At 36.7% G+C, this 21,111-nt stretch overlaps 1 protein-coding gene across 6 annotated transcripts in view; it reads left to right on the top strand.

Moving 5' to 3' along the window:
• ERBB4 (erb-b2 receptor tyrosine kinase 4) overlaps positions 1-21,111 on the top strand; it is a 1,105,575-nt gene that overhangs the window by 568,080 nt on the left and 516,384 nt on the right. The window lies entirely within an intron of this gene.

Below are 21,111 nucleotides of genomic sequence, written 5' to 3'. Positions count from 1 at the left end.
TGTGACAGATAAATGTGACCCCTTTCCCCCTAAAATAAAAATTTTGAAGAACTGAAAAAGACGTAATGCATAATTTAAGAAGAAGTCACTAATTTTACTTAGTCTCATTGGTATTATGATCAAGACACTTAGAAATCCCCTGTGGCCTTATTACTTGATCCCATCTAATGGTCATTTTCAGTTTATGATTTGAAAATGTTCAACACATATGGACAGCTGACAAAAGTGTATCATAACAATAAATAAAACATATCTGCAACACTTTGACTGAAGAATAGTTTAGTTAATGCAATAAGACACTGGTGGAATGAAGCACACTGAGACAATTCTGTATATTTCACATTCCTCTCTGACTCATAAAAAATGCCCTCATCTGAATCACAGCCTTTTTGGCACTGACTAAAACCTGCATTAAAGCTTATGTGCTTAATATTTCTCATTGTGAAATTTGGGGAAACTGGCAAAGTGATTCCTGAAATCATGCTCCATTTGCTTCACTATCAAGCACTAGAAAAACTATTTTCCTGAACTGTGCCCCTCAACCATTCACAGTTAAAACCCATGGGTGTTTCACTGGTGCTTTCTCTGCGCATCTGAAAAACCAATGGTGCCTAAAGGAGTTTGGAATCACAAGTTTGTGATAGGAAAAAAAAGGGAAAGAACCTTCAATTTGAAGGAGAAAGCACACAAAAAAATGACTTTTGAAAAGAGTTGACATTTTTATTACATTGGTATGTAAGTAAATATGTATATCCCTCATAGATTACAGGAATTTTTAAATGTGTAACTAATATAATTTAATGTAGTAACTGTGTAGCCTAAATGCAGTTTCAATAAAAATTTCTTGATATTTTATCAGACTCTAGCTTGTTTTAGATAGTTAAGGTCACTACAGAAAAAAAAAAGTATGTTCATATCCCAAATGACTAACTTTAAGTAACCTTAGCGTATTATTGAGTCAAGGGTATAAAATAATACATACTATGTGTAATGAGGACCTGCACATTTTTAACTAATGAATAAATTACTAATATAAAATGTTCTAATTCCATGAGAAAACAATATAACTGAATTCCACATTATGCTACTTTGGTTTCCTCTTGATTCTTGGCTTTGATGCTGGATGGCATTGCATCACATGGTTATTATTTCAGAACATCTTCTTCATACATTCCCTTTATCTCTATTTATCAATGAAATCTTCTTTTGGTCATTTCTTAGGGTGGTGTTCTCTGTTGGTTTCTTAGTAAAGCTAATTTTGCCATCATCCCATCATCCATGGAGACTCACTCATAAATTTTCAAGATGTTACTATTTTTTGGTAATTCTCCATCTTATGTACTACCATGTTTATCCACGATGACTAAAAGATCAGAAGGTAGACATACTTTGAGGTCTTCTCTACGTTATCTCATAACTTGCTGATATATGTTACCTCAAAATTCTTTATCATTTTCTAAAGCATTTACCTTAAGTGCAACCTCTGATGTACTTATTTCAGTTTCCTATTACATGTCAAGATTTTAGAGAGAAGATTCTTGGTTTTATTTACCTAGCTATTCCCCAAACAAAGCGTAGAATTGGCATTTAGCAAGCATTCATTAAATGCCTACTGAATGAGGGAATAAGGAATGAATGGATGGTATAGTTTGAACAAATTCAACAGAGTTAAGATTTTGAACGACTGTCTCTCTATAGGTTTAAAATATATTCAGAGGGAACGTTCAGGCATTTATCCTCTTAGAACTCTAATGTCAGAAGTTGAGGTTATAAACTGAATCTTCAGTCCATTTAACTCAGTGTAGTAAATATTGAATTATTACCAGATAATATATAAAGTATAATGCTAGGCACTGTACAGGAGATTGCTGTTAAAAAAAAGACAGAATCTGCTACCTGAAGCTCATGACCTAGAATGGGAGGCAAATAAAATTATACAAAACTTGAATATTAATTACCCTAAAATTCACTTTGTCTCTATGAGCATTCATTTGCTCTTTTTTATAATGACGTGATAAAATTCAGATGAAATTGAGCAATATGCGTTCTGAAGCCTATAACGCCCTTAGAGAAATGCAGGGTATTGGTTTGTTGAGTAACATTTTCAAAATTTTAGGATAATGCTTAAAAATGTATAGACTTAAAAATAAATATCCAATGGTATTTAAGCACTTACATAAAATAGAATGTTTTTTAATATTTTTTAAAACCTATTTGCCTTATGACAGTAAGATGATGTTTTTATCTTTTCCATTGTAGTGTTGAAAATAGTTTTAATATTGAAAAATTTTACAAATTGAGATTATTTTTTAAATGTGATGATCAACATAAATATGTTTTGCCATTTCTCCCTTCAACATGACTTTATTTTATGTTTTTTTATGAGTAAAAGTAAATATTTTACATAAGTTTAAGTTTATAGAAACATGTATAAAACCAACGGCTTTTTAAATTATATGATATAATCTCTGAGAGAGATTTTCTTTTCAGGTTTCAATGTTACCTCAACAATTAGGAATCTCAAGTTCTGCTTTTCTTCATTTCCTCTGAAAATAGTATCTACTTTTATTTTGTGCTTTGAATTACCTTATCATTTAAAGAAACTTGTGTATATAACAATTTAGTTGATTTTAGCTGTTTTACTTGTACTGCATCTCCGAAGTAAAAGAGGAAAGTAGAATTGTTGCTTCGGGAAAGGTCTTTCAACCCCAGAGCATGTGTTCCCATGTAATTATGTCAGACAAATATTTTTTGAAGATGGCATATTTATATCTTGATGGTAATTACAAAACTAATAGCAATACAGATTTTTTTTATTAAGGTTATGATAGTTAACAACCTTGTGAAATTACAGTTGTACATCATTATTAGTCATGTTGTAGGTACACCACTTCACCCCTAGTGCCCTCCCCCCACCCCACTTTCCCCTGGTAACCACTGATCAGTTCTCTTTGTCCATATGTTAACTACCACCTATGAGTGGAGTCATACAGAGTTCGTCTTTCTCTGTCTGGCTTATTTCACTCAACATAATACCCTCAAGGTCTATCCATGTTGTTGTGAATGGGATGACTTTGTCCTTTTTTATGGCTGAGTAGTATTCCATTGTATATATACCATATCTTCTTTATCCAATCATCAGTTGCTGGGCACTTAGGTTGGTTCCATGACTTGGCTATTGTGAATGATGCTGCGATGAACATAGGGGTGCATGGGACTTTTGGAATTGCTGATTTCAGGTTCTTAGGATAGATACCCAGTAGTGGGATGGCTGGGTCATAAGGTATTTCTATTCTTAACTTTTTGAGGAATCTCCATACTGTTTTCCATAGTGGCTGCACCAGTTTGCATTCCCACCAACAGTGTATGAGGGTTCCTTTTTCTCCACAGCCTCTCCAACATTTGTCACTCTTGGTTTTGGATATTTGTGCCATTCTAACAGGTGTAAGGTGATATCTTAGTGTAGTTTTGATTTGCATTTCCCTGATGATTAGTGATGATGAGCATCTTTTCATGTGTCTATTGGCCATCCGTATATCTTCTTTGGAGAAATGTCTGTTCATGTCCCCTGCCATTTTACTGATCATTTATATCTATGAATTATTAAATTTGTTATCAATGTTTTAAATCTTTTCCTTTTCCAAACAAGATATTTACTTTTTGTTACTATTATACAAACAATAGAATATCTCTCCTAGCATCTGTAGCAGATCTTTTTAGTAAAGTACTGAGAATATTGGTCTAATGACAGAGAATAGAATATTTTTAACAGAACCCTTGATGCACAAAGTGTTTTCATATGCTGTCCCTATTCTTTTTTCCCCTTTCATGGCATGTCACTGTCAATAAATTATTTTGTGTTAATGCAGGAGCAATTAATTATAAAAATTATGTAATCAGCAATGGCCTTGGGTTGGTGCAGTACAGGTGACAGACTATGTGGAGGAATTGTGGTATAACTGAACAAATCAAACTAGACATGTCTTAAAAGAAGGTAAGATGGGGATAGTGATAATTAAATTTGATATTCTATGTAAAACATAGAGCACAATGCCAGCTATAAAAAAAGTATAGCTATAGTAGGTGGACTTAAAAGTAATTGGTGATAAGAGTGATTGTGATGGTAGTAAGAGTAATGATAGTAGCAGTAGTGTTGTAAATACAGCAGTAGGAGTTAATTCGAGCAGTAGAAAAAATCCTTCTGCAGAAACTTAATCCCCATGACCTAATCTGTTTTATTTATCCTTTCATACAATAACACTTTCTAAAAGGTAACTGTGTCAGCTAAACAGACCTGAGCATGAATTATTTTATAAATTTTATATCCGTGTCAGCTAGTAGAGATCGCATTAGATATTAAGATTGGGGCCTGCTGAAGGAAATTAATGTAGGATTAAGAGGGTAAGTTATAGAAATAGAAGGTGAAATGTTTTTCAGTAGTGTAATTCAAGAGTGTTAAATCAAATGTTACCTATGTCGTAATCTTATTAATGTCAATATCTTCCTAAGATTCTTGTAGTTCACAAACTTAAAGCCTTGACGCATTTTATAGTTTAACATAATTTTGAAAAAGATCTATTGAAATTTAATGAATTGTTTCAGAAGGTGCCCACTGAAGATTAAATGTGATAATTATGTTGAAGAGCTTTATAAATTGCAATGTACATATAAAACGCTGGTGCTGTGATGATGCTGATGAAGATGAAGATAGGGATTGGAATGAGAATACGTCAGTGCCCACATTCACTCTCTAGGATGTGAGAAAGGATTGATGTCTCTGGTGCTAATGAGCATATCAGGGACCTGGTAGCCTCCCTTGGGAGTGTAATTCAGTGTTGTCAATCACTGCTGAAGCCTGGTGTGATTAATAAACCCATCCCCAAGAGGAAGGTGGTGAAGTTGACTCAGGAGAGAGAAACACCATATATCCCTGTTGGTTGGCTTAAACGGAACGCAGTAAATGAAAGTAACTAAAAAGACGATCCGGGCATTTCTCTGCTGCACGTGTAAGAAGTTAGAGGAGACCACTCATTTTTTCACTTGATCCTATCAAGGAGACAGGGTTATTTTTGATATTTAAATTAGCTCAGTTACTGAGTATAACTTGGAGACTATAAATATAATTTTTCCAGCAAAATATACCTTCTTCAAAAGAAAGGAGAATTGTATCTATTAAGGAAATGGCTGACTTTTTTTATAAATTTGTTTATAAATATAACATCTTAGCCGTTAATGTCCCTGAGTTGTGTTAGGCAAGTTTTTCAACAGTGAATGACAAAAAAACTCAATATAGAAAGCTTTGCTACTGCCAAATTAGGTTACAATGTGAAAAAAAGAGAGGATACTTATTTTTATGTAATTTACCCCTATGAATAGATATTTATTTATTCATCCATCCACCATCCATATACAGCTATCTCTATTAGTCTGTCTATATAGTTAATCTATTTTTCTATCTCCTTATATTGTTGTATACATATAATGATAAATTTAGGTAAAGAAAATAGAAATTAATATACTAATATTAATTTAAATCTTCATAGTGTATACATATTTTATGGATCATGCTTACAGTACACTAGCAGACACTGTTAATTTTCACTACTTCTAGGAAACCCCCAAGACATCTCTACAAGCATTAAAATTAAAGTTGCCTCAAATTAATAAGTCTATGCCAGGGTTCCTCAACTTCAATACTGTTGACATTTTGGACCTGAAAATTGTTGCAGGCGGGCAACTACTGTCTTGTATGATGTTTACTAGCATCCCAGATCTCTACCCACAAGATACCAGTGTCACACCCTCCCTCCAAGTGTGACAATCTAAATGTCTCCAGACATTGCCAAATGTCCCCTGGGGAGCAAAACACCCCTAATTGAAAACCACTGTTTTATATCTATGTAAAAAATAATAAAAACTGATACCTATAAATGTATATGAAATCACAGGTGCTAACATAATTTATTTTTAAGTTAAAAACATATTAAAATTATATCAGACATGTGTCTACTATCCAGATTGAAGAGACATACAGATAATAATATCATTTAAAAGAACTTGCAAAGAATTTGTTAATTTAGCTTCGGTAACCAAACGTTCATACAGTGTTTAGGAAAATCCTCTCCACAAACTTGTTCTTTCTCCCAGTTAATGACAGCCCCACCTACCTAGTCTCCCAAGCTAAAAACTGCGATCATTTCCTCTTTCTTTTTCTTCCTTAATCCTCATATCCAGAAACTTACTGCAGTACTTGTTCCAGCTCAAAAGGACGGCTTGAATCTCAGCCCTGGCTATTCTGTTTTCACCACCATCATCATCTCTTGCCTGGCAAGAGTTTCCTAACTTTTCTCTCTCTACCAGCCTTGCATCGTCGTACCCCATTTTACGCTGCAACCAGGCAGATAATTCTACAAAACAAGTCACAGTCTCATTCCCCTGTGTACAAAGCCATTAAATTCCCATTGCTTGAAAGAGAAAAACTTGAATTTCTACGTTGCCTTTTTTGATTGGGTCCTCTATCCTCCTGGCCTCATTTTCCATTCAGGGATTTTAAGCTTTTGAACACCCCAAGAAACTCAACTATGTGTCCCCCCAATCTTGAACCTTTCTTTCTACAAAAGTAGCTACCGTTCTTCCTTTTCTAGAGATTGATTTCTTGTGTTTCTTTATAGTTTTATAGTCACCCAAGCATGCATCCCTAGACACTACAGTTTAGTTTTGTAAAACTTTTTGTTTATTTCTTTTAAGATTCTTAATTGCAGTTTCCTCCTCCCTCTGCTACCCCTTATAATCTATCCCTTCCAGCCTGGGATGTTTTTCTGTAGAGTTTTCCAGAGCCTGGGTTTTGTTGATTGCTTACTTATGATAGAGTTGAGCATGTTCCTCTGTCTTCTTTCACTCCTCCAAATTGGCAGTTGGATCCAGAGACATTATTGTATTTATGTGCAGTCCCTTTGCTGGAGACATAGGTGGCTGTATGTTGGTTCACCCAGAGGCACATAATGACTGGTTGTTGTTGAGCACTGTCATGGGTCTGAGATTTTATCCCACTTGCAAGCTAACAGGTTAGGCTGGCACTTGTGTTGACAGAAGACATGAGACTCTACAGCACAGAAAGCAGCATGAGCTTCATGTTTACGTTGTTTCCCCTTGTCCCTGGGACAATTCCCATGGGGGTGATTGGGAAGTGGGCACAGATGGATACTGTGCACAAAATGGATTTTTGTCACAGATGACGAACCTCAAGTTTAGGCAATCTCAATCCTCTAAAGGGGTCTGCTAGCAAATTTGCCCTCTGCTCTGGAGGGAGAAACTACTATTAAATTCCAATGCTATTTGCTATAGATACATCCTTGAGAACAAAGTCCAGAAGGAAAGCTGATACAAGCCATGCAGAAACACCATGGAGAATTGTCTCCCATCAGTCTTCTCTATTAAGGAGATGTCATTTGCAATGTGCAGCCATTGAATACCTAGAACCCTTAATTCATGAGGAATTTCAAAACGATACTGCTCTAATTTTTAAAATAAATTTTATTTTTTTGAAAAGTTTTAGGTGTACAGGAAAATTGTGAAGAAATTATGGAGTGTTCCCATATAGCTCACATTCAGTTTTCTGTATTGTTAACAACTTACATTAGCGTGGTAAATTTGTCGCAATTGATAAACCAATGTTGATCACTATTCATTTTAACTTTCTTTCTTATTTATTAGTTGGAATACTTTAAAAGACATGCTGCCTTTAATCTGTTATTTGGTTACCCATTGATACAGCTCATATAGGAAAAAAAGGATAAATGCTTGATTATTTTATTTTATTTACTGATTTTTAAGAAAATGAATTGGTTCTATATCATTGTCCAAAAGTGAGTAATTTCATTTAATATTATTATTAACTCATAGATTTAAATATATTTGTTGAGACTCAATATTTGTAATTATTATCATTTTTGAAATTTAAATTGCCCCATTGTTGACCAGGAAAGGTCTCTTCCAATTGGTTATTCGCCCCTTTGACATGACCATAGTAATTCGTGATAGTGTCCTCGTTATCTGGTATAATGAGATGTTTCAGGCTCATCTCGTACGTACATTTCTTGCTCCAAACCCAGAATCTGAAATTTCTCCAAGAAATTTGAAAAGAAAGTGCATTTCACAGCATATTTCAGGAAAGTATATTTCAAAACCACAAACCAGATGCTAGGTCCCTTAGGACTTACTAACCCCAGAATAAAGCATAGGTTCTAATACACTATACATGCAGTTTCTTGACTGAATGAAACCAAAATTGGCAAAAATCATGACACTGAAAATATCTTAAAATCAGTATACTTTGCACCTTGTAAATATATGCTATCTTAGAAGACAATTTAGTGATTTCTTCACTTTAAAATTCCAGGAAAGGGAAAAAAAGGGGGGGAAATGTTTAATGGTATAGTTGTTTATTTGAGGCTGCTGAAAACACACACACACTCACACACACGCACTCTTCTGGTAAGAAATCTGGTCAAATGAAAAATGCAAATTCTTTCTCAGAAATGGAAAGGGGGAAAGGGTGACAGATATGGGATAAGTTTATGCAAGATGAAGATATGTCTAAGGCAAGATATTCTAAAATAACCATTTATTCTCAATGACTCAAAGATGTAAGAGCCAGCTTTCAAGTGGCCTTATGCCTTTCTTGATTGAGCCTCTTTTCTTCTTTGTGCCCATCTTGTATTAGCCTAGGACTGGAAGTGATGAAGAAAGGAACCCCCATAAGAGAGGGAACGATGCCTGTTTGGTGCACTGCTGCGTCTCCAGTGCCTAGAACAGTGCTGCTAGGTAGTGGGTGGACAATAAACATCTGTGGAATAAATACTTGGATGGATGGATGGGTAAGGCTGATAACACAGAGACTTAAAGACTTTTTTGAGGAAAGGAAGTCAAGCGTATATTTATTAAGTACCTACTATGTGCTAATTACTTTTACATACTAATTTGTTTAGTTTCTAAATTAAGCAAAAATAACAGTCTTGAATTTTCGTTTTCAAAAATTTGGTTAAGAAAGCACAGTTTCAGCCAAGTACCATGACATAGGTCATACAGCTAAGAAGTTGCTCTCCAAGTTCAAGAACGTGCGTTTTCTCCCTCCACTTCTGCTGGGCCTGGTAGTGGTATTCGACTCTCTTGCATTACGGTTGCTTTGTCTTATTTACATCGTGCATCCATGTACAGTATCTCATTTGAGTCTGCATATGCATTTGAAAAGGCCTCTAGTTGCTTGGCACCTATGAGAATGCTATTTTAAACTTCTCGGTTTTTTTGTAGGTTTTAACATATTTTGAATTTAAAAATATCAGAATCATGCCACAGTTACTTTTGAGAGGTGTTCTGGCTTAGATAATATTTTTTGTCATACAAAAAAAACCCTTTAATTTGTTATTCTTAAGTCACAATTTTAGGCTGTGGTCAATGGATATTACTTTCAATAGGGAGTAATTGTCACCTGTTTTTGAAAGAAATATCTCAAAATGATTGGAATTTTGAGCTCTTGGAATAAGACAGATTTTTTTTTTAAATTTCTTCCTTTGCATTTTTTTGTCTATGTGACTTTGGGCAAGTTATTTAACTTTAATTTCTTCATTTATAAAATAGAACTTTAGTTTCTTCATCTTTAAAATAGTTAACTCAAAGAGTTGATATGACCAGGAAATGATATAAGACAAATAAAAATGCCTCACATATAGAAAACACTAAATAAATATGAGTTAATATAATTATTAGGAATAGTAAGTAGCCACTTAGAGAGTTTTGACTTGTATGTGAATACTTAAATATGAAAAGCATTTTCATTTCCAGTTTCCAAACTCCTGATTTCAATTTATGTTATTGTCTGCGATCCTGATTGTACTCATAGATGCCCACAGAATACCTGCTGTATTTGTTTGGATTTAATATTAAGAACACAGAAGTAACATAAGACCTTGTTGTCACCAGAGGAGATGACTCCAGAAAGTATGTATTTTTCATAAATTAATTAAGCCTTTTGTTTTCTGTTTTTGCTGCCAGATATTTAGACACACATTTCAGTGTGTTTTGGCAGTCTTGTCAAATCCGAGCCTGATACTTTGGCTCTCCTATTTCTGAAATTGCTCACCCTTTTCATTTAAAAATAACAACAGACTAGTCATGAAAGCAGTCACCTCTAACTTCTGAATCCTCAAAGGCCCCTTCCCATGTGCTTTTCAAAAGCAGCAGCTGTTGTCATACATCATTTCATGAAGGCCTATTTTCCTCCTTTAAATTTCAAGAAAGGAAAAATCACATTTATAAAAGACCTCAGACATGAAACTGTCACTCTCGATTGTAGATTGAAATGGTATCAAGCAGTTTTCTCATCTAAACTTTGGTGATATATAGTTATTCCTTTAGAAATAGAGAAATGCAGTTTTATATATGCTGTGCAACAGAGGCAATGTATTGAAGAAGAGTAATGATTCTGGATTCAGAAAGACAATTACAACTAATACCCAGAGGTCGCTGTAAGTCAGACCTTTTCTTAAGTGACTAACAGGGATTTGCTTCTCAAAATAACCCCAGGAATTTGGGGCCTTAATATGCCCATTTTACAGATGAGGATACTGAGGCACAGAAGAGTAAATAATTCACCCAACTTAACAGTACTAAATGCTAGAATGTGAACTCAGGCAGTGTATTAGTTTGCTAGAACTGCCATAACAAAATACCGCAAACTGGGGGGCTTATGCAAAAGTTTATTTTCTCACAATTCTGGAGGCTAGAAGTCTGAAATTATAGTGTCCACAGGGTTGGTGTCTTCTGAGGTCTTTCTCTTTGGCCTGTAGATGACTTCTTCTCCTTATGTCTCTCACGTCATCTTCCCTGTATGTTGTCTGTGTCTTAATTTTCTCTTATTTGGAAGACCTCAATCATATTGGATTAGGCCACCCTAATCACCTCATTTTAGTGTAACTACCTTTTTAAAGACCATACTCCAAATATAGCCACACTCTAAGATACTGGGAGTTAGGACTTCAACATATGAATTTTTTTTTTTTTTTGAGGAAGATTAGCCCTGAGCTAACTACTGCCGGTCGTCCTCTTTTTGCTGAGGAAGCCTGGCCCTGAGCTAACATGCGTGCCCATCTTCCTCCACTTTATATGTGGGAAGCCTACCACAGCATGGCGTGCCAAGCAGTGCCATGTCTGCGCGCAGGATCCGAGCCGGGGAACCCCGGGCCGCCGAGAAGCAGAATGTGCGAACTTAACCACTGCGCCACCGGGATGGCCTGCAACATACGAATTTTAAGGTGTAGTAATTCAGCCCAGAAAAGGCAGTCTGACTGGAGTCCACACCTTTATACACTACATAGCACCAATTGTTTAATTAAACAATTTTAATGTAAAATATATATTTGCGTGTATATTATTTACCATTCCTAAGCTACACAAAATATTTGCAAATATTTGCATGATTGCAGTAAAATACGAATAGGATGAAATTGACCATCTTTTGAAGATCTTTAACTTTTAAGCATTTAGCAGGAATTTGTCCCGTTTTTCAGAAGAGAAATTAAGGTTAAATAACTTGTACAAGGTCAATGAGTCATGGAGATAAGAGTCAAACTAAGAACTGTCTGACTGTGGCATCCAAATTTAATCATGGCGCTGCATTATCCTAACATGTTTGGTTCTCCGTGGAAGAAAATATTCATTACGTGTACAGTGTAAATAAAAATTACAATGCTTTGATTCATGTGTAGCCTCAGTTATAAGAAAGTGCTGATGACTAATAATTCCCTTTTGATTTAAGTTCTATCTATAATTAATCAGAGTTTAATTCAAAATTCTCCAAATATTCTCGCTACTTTGCATTTTTGTAACGGATCTAATTTCAGTTGAAAGTCGATTCCCCAAGTCACTGGAGCTTAATGTGTACATCTGATGGGAAAAGTGAATTCGATATTATTTTTTAAATAGTTATAAAAGAATGTTAAAATGTCAATTTAGAGCTCAGGTTTAAAAGTGTAATCCTCCTCTTACCGAACCACAGTGGCTTCTCCTCCTGGAGAAGTGAGATCAGACTCTCCACCGGAAGGAGTTGTCACATGAAGTGGAGTTTATTGCAGCAAATGGCAGGCCACATGAAATCATTTCCAAAGTCACGGCTCCCCAGCCTGGGAAAGCGGGGCCTTTTCTGTCGGATGGGGGAATGCATATTCAAAATGGAGGGAAGGTTTCTGCTTGTGCAGGCTCAGTTGGAAAACATGCTTCTGCCCACATCACGTGTTCTGTAATAGGCCTAAGCTCCTCCCTGGGTGGAGAGCTTAGCATTGAAAAATGAGGCAAAGGTCATCTGTTGGGCAAATTTCAGCACATCTGCACAGACATAGGTCTTATGGCTGGGTTTGGACTGGTTCAGGGTGGTTGGTGATTGCATCCCTTAACATAACAAAAGAGAGAAAAAACCGTTTAGAGAAACAGGTAAACGTGTCTGAAACCTCCCTTGAGTTCCTCCGGGCAATTAATTGGTGATACTACCTGTGTAAACACGTGGACAGAATTGTATTTTTTAATTAGAGATGATGGAACTTTTAACAATATGGATTTTTTAAAAATATTGGTACTTAAAACTGAGATTTGTGTATGATCACTTAAATGGATCGACAAAAGATTTCAATTTAATTTGTGTAACCTAACCCTAGTGTAACAAGTCAATGATATAGGAATACAGGTAAGGTAAGGTCAGGAGGTGAAGGACCAACTGGGAATGTAGACCTGAAAAGGAACTATTAAGAACTCTCTGGCCTGCTCAGAAAGAAATAGAGGGCAAAGAAAAAGAGGATTACTCTGAGAGAGGTGAGTTAAGTAATCCCCTTTTCAGTGGAACTAAGGTATTCACCGCTAGGAAGTCATGAGTTGAGAGCTGGCTAAGGGGCCAGTGATGAGTGCATAGCCTGTACATTCTTAGCAAGTGGAGACTGCAACAGCACTAGCATCCAAGAGACTGCCTGGCAGTGGCTGAGGGTCAGCAGTTCTGCTGGGAAGGACTGGATCAGATTCTCTGTCCCTTGAGTGTCATTTCATGCTGTGTATCGTAAGCATGAATTCAACTCTCCCACGGTTAGGTACACGACGTTTCACATTACTCTATTTTTCCAAATCTAATTAGATGAGACTGAGTCCCTGCTTGCCAACGTGGCTGGTATAATCACTGGAGTTTTAAGGAAAGTGGGAAAACTAAAGGAATATTCCGGAGCCAAATACATCATCACATCTGGAGGTTTTGCATGCGAATGAAGTTCATAGTCAGTCAAATCCTATCTCTGCATGCAGCGGGAATACGTAATGTTTGCTATATGATTATTAATATGTTGGGGTTTTTCTGGTAAATTTCTTAATATTATGTCTTAGTTAAGAATGTTCTCTGCTTTAGATATTTCCAGACTAGCTGTAGGGGCAAGAACAGAAATTAATTGCCTGGGGAAACTTAATGGAAAGTCTTACTGATAGAGAGGTTACAATTCACTACTACATTTGTCACTGTCAGAGAATGCATAAATTCCACAGTCATTACCCGCAGAGGGGACTCCTCCCGCCCCTGCAAAGCTCTCGGCTCCCTACTCTTCTCTGTGGTACTACAGATTTATTTAATTTCAAATCAACTGATCACAAGTAATCATTCTTATATTTGTGGATGTCTTGACTGATGGAATATATTAGTATGACTTGTGGATGATATCTAATTGGCTATGAGTGGATAAGACGCTGGAGCAGAAGTTAAGAAATTAGAACTATTTTGACTTGCTACAGAAGGTTTTGACAAAAGTAAATAGGTATGTTTTCAAAGGGATGCTTACCTTAAACAGAAATAACTAAGAAACATGGGTTTGATGCATAAATTGAGTAGGAAAAAATCTAGGAAACAATTTCACACACTTAGCCAAGAATGTATAAATGCTCTTAATGTGCATAAAATTGTTTTTAAACACTGATTAAATATTCAGGAATTCTAAGGTACTGCAATCACTTAAATCTTCAGGTAGGTGAAGAAATATTTAAGGAACTATTCACTATTCCCCCTAAGGACCAAATTAGAGAAAATAAACTTAGATAAAAGAATAAGCTAATTGTGTCAAATACAAGAAAAGTAACAGTTGTTATAAGAGTTATGAAATGAAACAGAGATTTAAAAATAAAGACTTACTTTTCTGGAATGATCTGGAGGTAAATGGAAAGCCCAGTGAAGCAGTACTATCTCTTGTAATCTTTGATTGAATGACATCCATTGAAAATCCTGGGAAGTTTATAACTGCAGTTTTTATATTTTTTCATAAAATATTATATGAGAAAAGTGGTTATAAATTTCTGTCCTTTGGAAAAAAACTACGCATTTTTTTCTAGGTTTGTTGTTAATATGGTATGGGAAGTTGTTACAATTTCTTTCAGTTTTTCCATTTCTTTTGATTTCTATCATCAAATGCCATGAGCAGAACGAATTGTCCCTTGGGTTAGTGGAGTTTTTGAGGCACTTAAGACTTTAATGATCTTCAATTGTATTCACTCCTTGAACAAAGCAGCTGTAGAAGCTTACACTGACAATGGAAATCAATCAGTTTTAGTCAGCAGAAGCTTATACCGCATTGAGAGATGTCTTTAGGTGGGTATTCCCTCTTAAGCTGACAAAATAGGCAGTTTCCTGGGACTAAACTTACTGAGCCAGAACCAGAGTCAGGGTTTCTCTTTGCTGGGACATTCTGATGATTTCTATTTATCTCTGTGGTCCTTGGGCATAATCATGACTGTGTTGTTCAAATAGTGTTTTTTATTAGCAGAAAGTTTATAAAATAATTTTCCATGGAAAACAATATCTACAAAGACCTTAAGATTGCCTTCCAATTTCAATTACACTCTGTCCAACAGACGTATTTGAACGTCTGTTCAGAGCCAGGGTCTGTACTAAGGGCTACAACATACACAGACACAGGATAAGGAGCCAATTCTATAATTTAGGTATAAATAGCAAGTTGAAGAGGCAAGATATAAACATACCAAAGGTCACATATCAAAGAGATTAAAAGTGACAGTTCTTATGCAATGATGTTATAATTATTTTTATTTTCAACTCAAATTGTCCTTAGTTCATCTGCCTTGGCTTTTATCACAGATAATTTTTGTAGTAGCTAGCATCTACTTAACTTACTATTTGCCAGGCATTTTTCTTGTATCTTCTTTTTCAATTTCGGTAACATTGGTTTACAACATAAATTTCAAGAGCACATCCTTATATTTTGATTCCTGCATAGATCACACCACCCAAATACTAATTACAATCCATCACCATACGCATGTGCCTAATCACCCCTTACACCTTTCTCCCTCCTTGCTTCCCTTCTGGTAACCACCAATCCAATCTCTATCTCTATGTGTTTGTTTATCATTGTTTTTATCTTCTATTTCTGAGTGAGATCATATGGTGTTTGACTTTCTCCCTCTGATTTATTTCATTTAGCATTATACCCTCTCGGTCCACCCATGTTATTACAAATAGCCAGATTTCATCCTTTATTATGGTTGCGTAGTAGTCCGTTGTGTATATCTACCACCTCTTCTTTATCAATTTGTCCCTTGATGGACACCCAGGTTGCTTCCAAGTCATGGCTATTGTGAGTTATGCTGCAATGAACATAGGGGTGCATATATCTTTAGGCAGTCATGTTTTCATATTCTTTGGATAAATACTCAGCAGTGGAATAGCAGGATTGTATAATACTTCTATTCTTAATTTTTTGAGGAATCTCCATACTGTTTTGAAAAGTGGCTATGCCAGTTTGCATTCCCACCAGCAGTGTATGAGAGTTCCCTTCTCTCCATGTCCTCTCCAATGCTTATTATTTCCTTTCTTGTTAATTATAGGCATTCTGATGGGCATCAGGTGGTATCTCATTATAGTTTTGATTTGCATTTCCCTAATAGTTGGTGAAGTTGAACATCTTTCATGTGCCTGTTGGCCATCTGTATATTTTCTTTGGAGAAATGTCTGTTCAGATCTTTTGCCTATTTTTTAATTGAGTTGTTAGGTTTTTTTGTTGAAATGTATGAGTTCTTTATATATATTTTGGATATTAACACATTATAAGATATATAGTTTGCAAATATCTTCTCCCAATTGTTACGTTGTCTTTTCATTTTGTTCATGGTTTCCTTTGCTGTGCAGAAGGTATTCCTTATAACACCTTAATGATAGAGGTATTGCTATCATTGTAAAAAAATTTTTTTTTTAGTGAGGGAGATTGGCCCTGAGGTAACCTCTGTTGCCAGTCTTCCTCTTCTTTTGCTTGAGGAAGGCTGGCCCTGAGCTGACATCTGTGCCAGTTTTCCTCTATTTTGTGTGTGGAATGCTGCCACTGCATGGCTTGATGAGTGGTATGTAGAGCTGCACCTGGGATCCGAACCTGCAAACCCTGGCCCACCGAAGCAGAGCATGTGAACTTAACTACTATGCCGCTGGGCTGGCTCCACTCTCTTTTTTTTAATGATAGAGAAACTGAGGCTCAGTGTGGGTAAACAATTTGATCAAGACCACAAAACCAGTAAGCATGAAGCTAGGTTTTGAGCCTAGCTCTGCCTGGTAGTTGAGCCCACATTTCTTACCAATATACTTGCCTTAGATAAGTTCGTATTTTTAAAAGTTGTTCTTATTTTCATAAAGAGTTCTGAGATAGTTAAAGAGGTTGTGCTACTCAGATTCTTTCTGATGGCTGAAAGGAAAGGAACAATGACATGATTGCGTGAACTTATCCAACAATGTAAAACTTAATTGACACTTTTAGATATCTCTTGACTTTTTACCCTGCTGAGAGTTTTTTGGCATTAGGCAATCCTACCATTACTAAGTTACTTCCTGTAATTTTATTTGCAATCTGTCCACCTTGTAGCTCGTGTTACCTGCAGTGGAGCTTCCTATTGAGATGTTTCAAGTTATTTGTTGACAGAAAGGTTTTAAGAGTCCCTGAAAGAATGTGACTATAAATACTGGAAAACAAAATTTAGGAGATGAAAATCAAGGCACAATTTGTTGCTTTTCAATATAAGAATTTATATTTACCTACTATAATTCTTTCAGAATCGTTTGGTTCTATGAGTCCCTCCAGACATAAAAGTTGGAGAAACAAGTCTTGGATGGGGAATTTGCTATCTTCTTTTTCCTATTATTTGCACTATTTGTCTTGGTAGAAGAAAGGGATAAATGGAATAAGGTGAAGAGGATGTTCATCATAATTATCATCAAATAATTTATTATGTGAATTATACCTACTTATGGGTGGCTTTGTTCAAAGTGGGTTGAACATATGAAATCTCAGTATTAACGTATAATGATTTCCAGAGTGCCCATAGCATAAGGATATATTCTTAAGCTAGTGTTTAAGTCACACATACTATTTGGAAAGACTAGAGAGTAAAAAGGAGAATTGATGATGAAAGAGACTCATTTTAGACCCCAGAATCTCAGTTAAAACAGTGCATCCCTCCAGTCTCAGAATCTCAACAAGGGAGTAGCTGCTGCTTTTAATCTGACCTTCTATAACGTTAAAAAAAGTGTTTCTAGGAATATTTTAACGTGTAGAGGAGGAGGAACTATTCCTCTACCCTCTAGGTTCCTCTGGCTGGTCTAAGAATTCAATTGGGACAGAGTAACAGGAAAAAATCAAACAAATTTAACAATGTATATACATGGGAGAAACGCAGGAAAACTGAGTGACTCACCAAAATGGCTCAAGCCACCAGCTTAGATACCATCTTCAGATAAAGACAAAGGAAAATGTTGGGAATAGTAGTTTGGGATTTCAAAGGGGAAGGAGGGAATTCACGTGGAGAGGGAAAAGCAAATATTTGGTAAATAAATGTTTGCGATGGCTTACAGAGACAGAGGCGTGGGGAGGACTTGTATTAAATGGACCTTACCAGGTAGGTGCCTCCCTGTCTACCATTAGAGTTATTTAAGGTCACAGCTCCCTCTGGAACAGGCTTTCTGTCTCAAATTCTTTTAGGCGGTTAGGGGGAAGGTTAAAGTTTCTGAATCTTTTGTTCTTAAAAATAATCAAACCAAAGAGACACCTTTTGGGGTGGCAATTTCTGATCCCCTACAAATGCATAATATAGAATAAGAAGTAGTTATATTTTATAATGCAATTAATTCAAATATAAATACATTAAATAATATGTGAATGCAAAGATTTCTTAGTTATATTTCCCACTCTCTTGTAGCTAAGGGCACTTGAAGCTTCCTCTTCTCCATTTAGATGCTCTTGCTGTCTGTGTTCAGCTTTGCTCTTGGCTCCTACCTATCTCACTTCTTATATTAGAGATCTTATCATCTGCAGGTTATTTGCAATCTCTCCCAATAAGTGATCCAAAAGCCATGTCAAGTGGCACATTTTTATCAATTAGTAGCTAGAAAGAGTTTGTCCCTCTAATAAACACTGCAGAATTGCTACTGACATTCTTTGATCATAAACCTCTTCTTTTACCTGAATGTGCATCACCTGTGTTTTCTCTGATAACCCCATTAATGTGTTCCTCCATCCCGTGATAAGCCAATGGGTCTTTTCAGTTTTTGCTAAGAAGAGTTACTTCCTAGGCAGAGTTGGAGCTAAGGGGAATCTGTTAGGAAGAATGATGGATATTATGACATGTTTTAGGCAAAAGATTGATAAAACATCCTCTACCCCAACATTTATCATTGTAACCTAGAGCATTTGATAATTATTGTATACAAGTTAAAGGATACATTATTTTTCTAATGAATGATAGAATTTTACTTTTTAGACAAGATGATAGAAAGTGTTTTTGGTCTCTCTTCTAAGAACTCAAAGGGATAAGAGTTCCACCAGTGGAACAGTGGTTAAAGGAGGACTTTAAGGACTCTAGGGCTAGACTATTCCAGGCAGGTATAATTTCAAACAAATTGCGGTGTACAAACAATGCATGCCACTGCTGACCTTTAACCCCTCTTTCTAATCCTTTAGCACTCATGTCTTCAATCCAAAATGCTCAGTGTCTCAGGAATGCCCTAGTGGTTCAGGTTTCCTGATCTGATGCCAGACGTGAGTTTTACATGTCCTTTGCCTCTTCATCTCCACCTTTGCTCTGTTAGGATTCTACTCCTCTAGGTGATTAGTAGTAGCATGTACATCCCTCACAGTTGGGGACCTGAGACAAGAGTGTAAATGGAGGCCTACATATTTTATGTCTCATTATTTATTATAAATCAAACAAATACTATTAAATAAAATACATTCTAGCCCCCTATTTTGACAGATGTATCTTTATAATGACCTGGATGGCCAGGTGAAATGCTAGAATGGGCTCCTCAGGAACGTGGTGGGAGGGAGATAAGCAGCATCCAGCCCGCAGCCTCTCCTCCCAGCTCTTCCCAGCATTGTGAGAGGCCTTGCACATAAGTGAGTGGACACTCCAGCCCACACATCCAGGATTCATACACTCTCCCTCAAACATCTGTACCCGGACCATCCTTCCTAGACGTACGCACGTTGGTGGCACAGTCTGCTGTCTAGAGAGAGAACTGGGAAAGATGATACCACTGGCCCTGGGTGAGGGTTTGGGGCCATTTGGGAATGGAACTCTGGGATCACGGTGGTTTGGAGCTTGGTCTAGACGAGAGGAGTGCGGGCTCCAGGTGGGCACTTCTCTTGACTCCACAGACTTTGCCTCATGCTGAGGGTGTGGCCAGAAAAGAATCAGTTCTTGCTCAACAATATTTGTTGGTTTCTTACTACATGCCAGCACTGTTCTGGTCACACGGGACACATGAGCAAACAAATCCAAGTGCTTGTCCTTGTAGAGCTTATATTCTGGAAAAGCGAGCGATAGACTATAAATAGCAAATGTAGTAAATGTATAAACTATACAGTACGTTAGAAGGTGAGAAGTACTGTAGGAACAATAAAAGTTAGAGCAGGGCAAGATGGCAGGGTAGCAGTGTTAGACATGTCAATCAGGGTTGGCCTCTGCCCGGAAGGTGAGATTTGAGCAAAAACTTGAAGGCAGTGAGGAAATTAGCCACGAGGATAACAAGACGGCCAGAAACTCAGGCCCTTAGACTTTAGTGAGCAGCTTGAGGGAGGACAACACTTGGCATGTTAGAAGAACTACAAAGACATCAGCGACACTGGAATAGAATGGGTGAGGTGGAGAGTTAAAAAGAGATGTCGCAAAAAGAACTGAGGGCCCGATCATATAGTGCAGCACTGTCCCAAAGAAATTTACTGACAGCCATAGAAATGTAATTTTAAATTTTCATGTGGCCACAATAAAAAAGTAAAAGGAAACAGGTAAAGTTAACATTAATAGTGTATTTTATACAACTCAGTTTATCTAAAGTCTTACCATTTCCGCATGTAATCTTTGAAACCCAAAGTGTATTTACACTTACAGCCACATCTCACTTCCTACTAGCCGCACTTCAACGGCTCGGCGGCCACCAGGGTTAGTGCTGGCTGTGCTGGATGGTGCAGATGCTCATTCTGACTCACTGTTGAAAGGACTTTGTCTATTACTCTGAGTGACTTGGGAGATGTTTTAGGGTTTTAAGAATTAAAGTGTCATGATTTGATTTATGTTTTAAAAAGATCAGAGCCAGCCTGAACTGAGAATACACCATAAGGGACCAAGAGTGGAAACCGGGAGATCTATTACAGTAATGCTGATGAGGAATGATGGTGGCTCAGATGATAGCAGTGGATGACATAGAAGTGGCTGAATTCCTGATCATTTTGAAGGTAGAACAAATAGGATGGATTGCATTTGGTGTGGGAGCTAGGAGTCAAGAATGATCCCAAGACTTTGGCCTGAATAACAGGAAGGATGGATTGACCTCATCTGAGATGAGAAAGGCTGTTGGAGGGATGGGGGAAGGAAGGTCGGTGCTCAGTTTTGGATAGGTGTATCTGAGAAGCCTTTAGGCACCCAAGAGAAGATGTAGAGTGGGCAGGGGGATTTGAGTCTGCAGGTTAGGGCAGAGTTTGGAGGTAAAAGTTTGGAGAGCATCAACCTTGACACTGGACAAGATTAGCAAAGAATAAGAGTGAA

Source organism: Equus przewalskii, chromosome 5, assembly GCF_037783145.1.
Source record: "Equus przewalskii isolate Varuska chromosome 5, EquPr2, whole genome shotgun sequence".
In the NCBI taxonomy this organism is placed as follows: domain Eukaryota; kingdom Metazoa; phylum Chordata; class Mammalia; order Perissodactyla; family Equidae; genus Equus; species Equus przewalskii.
This window is presented reverse-complemented; position numbering and strand designations above follow the sequence as displayed.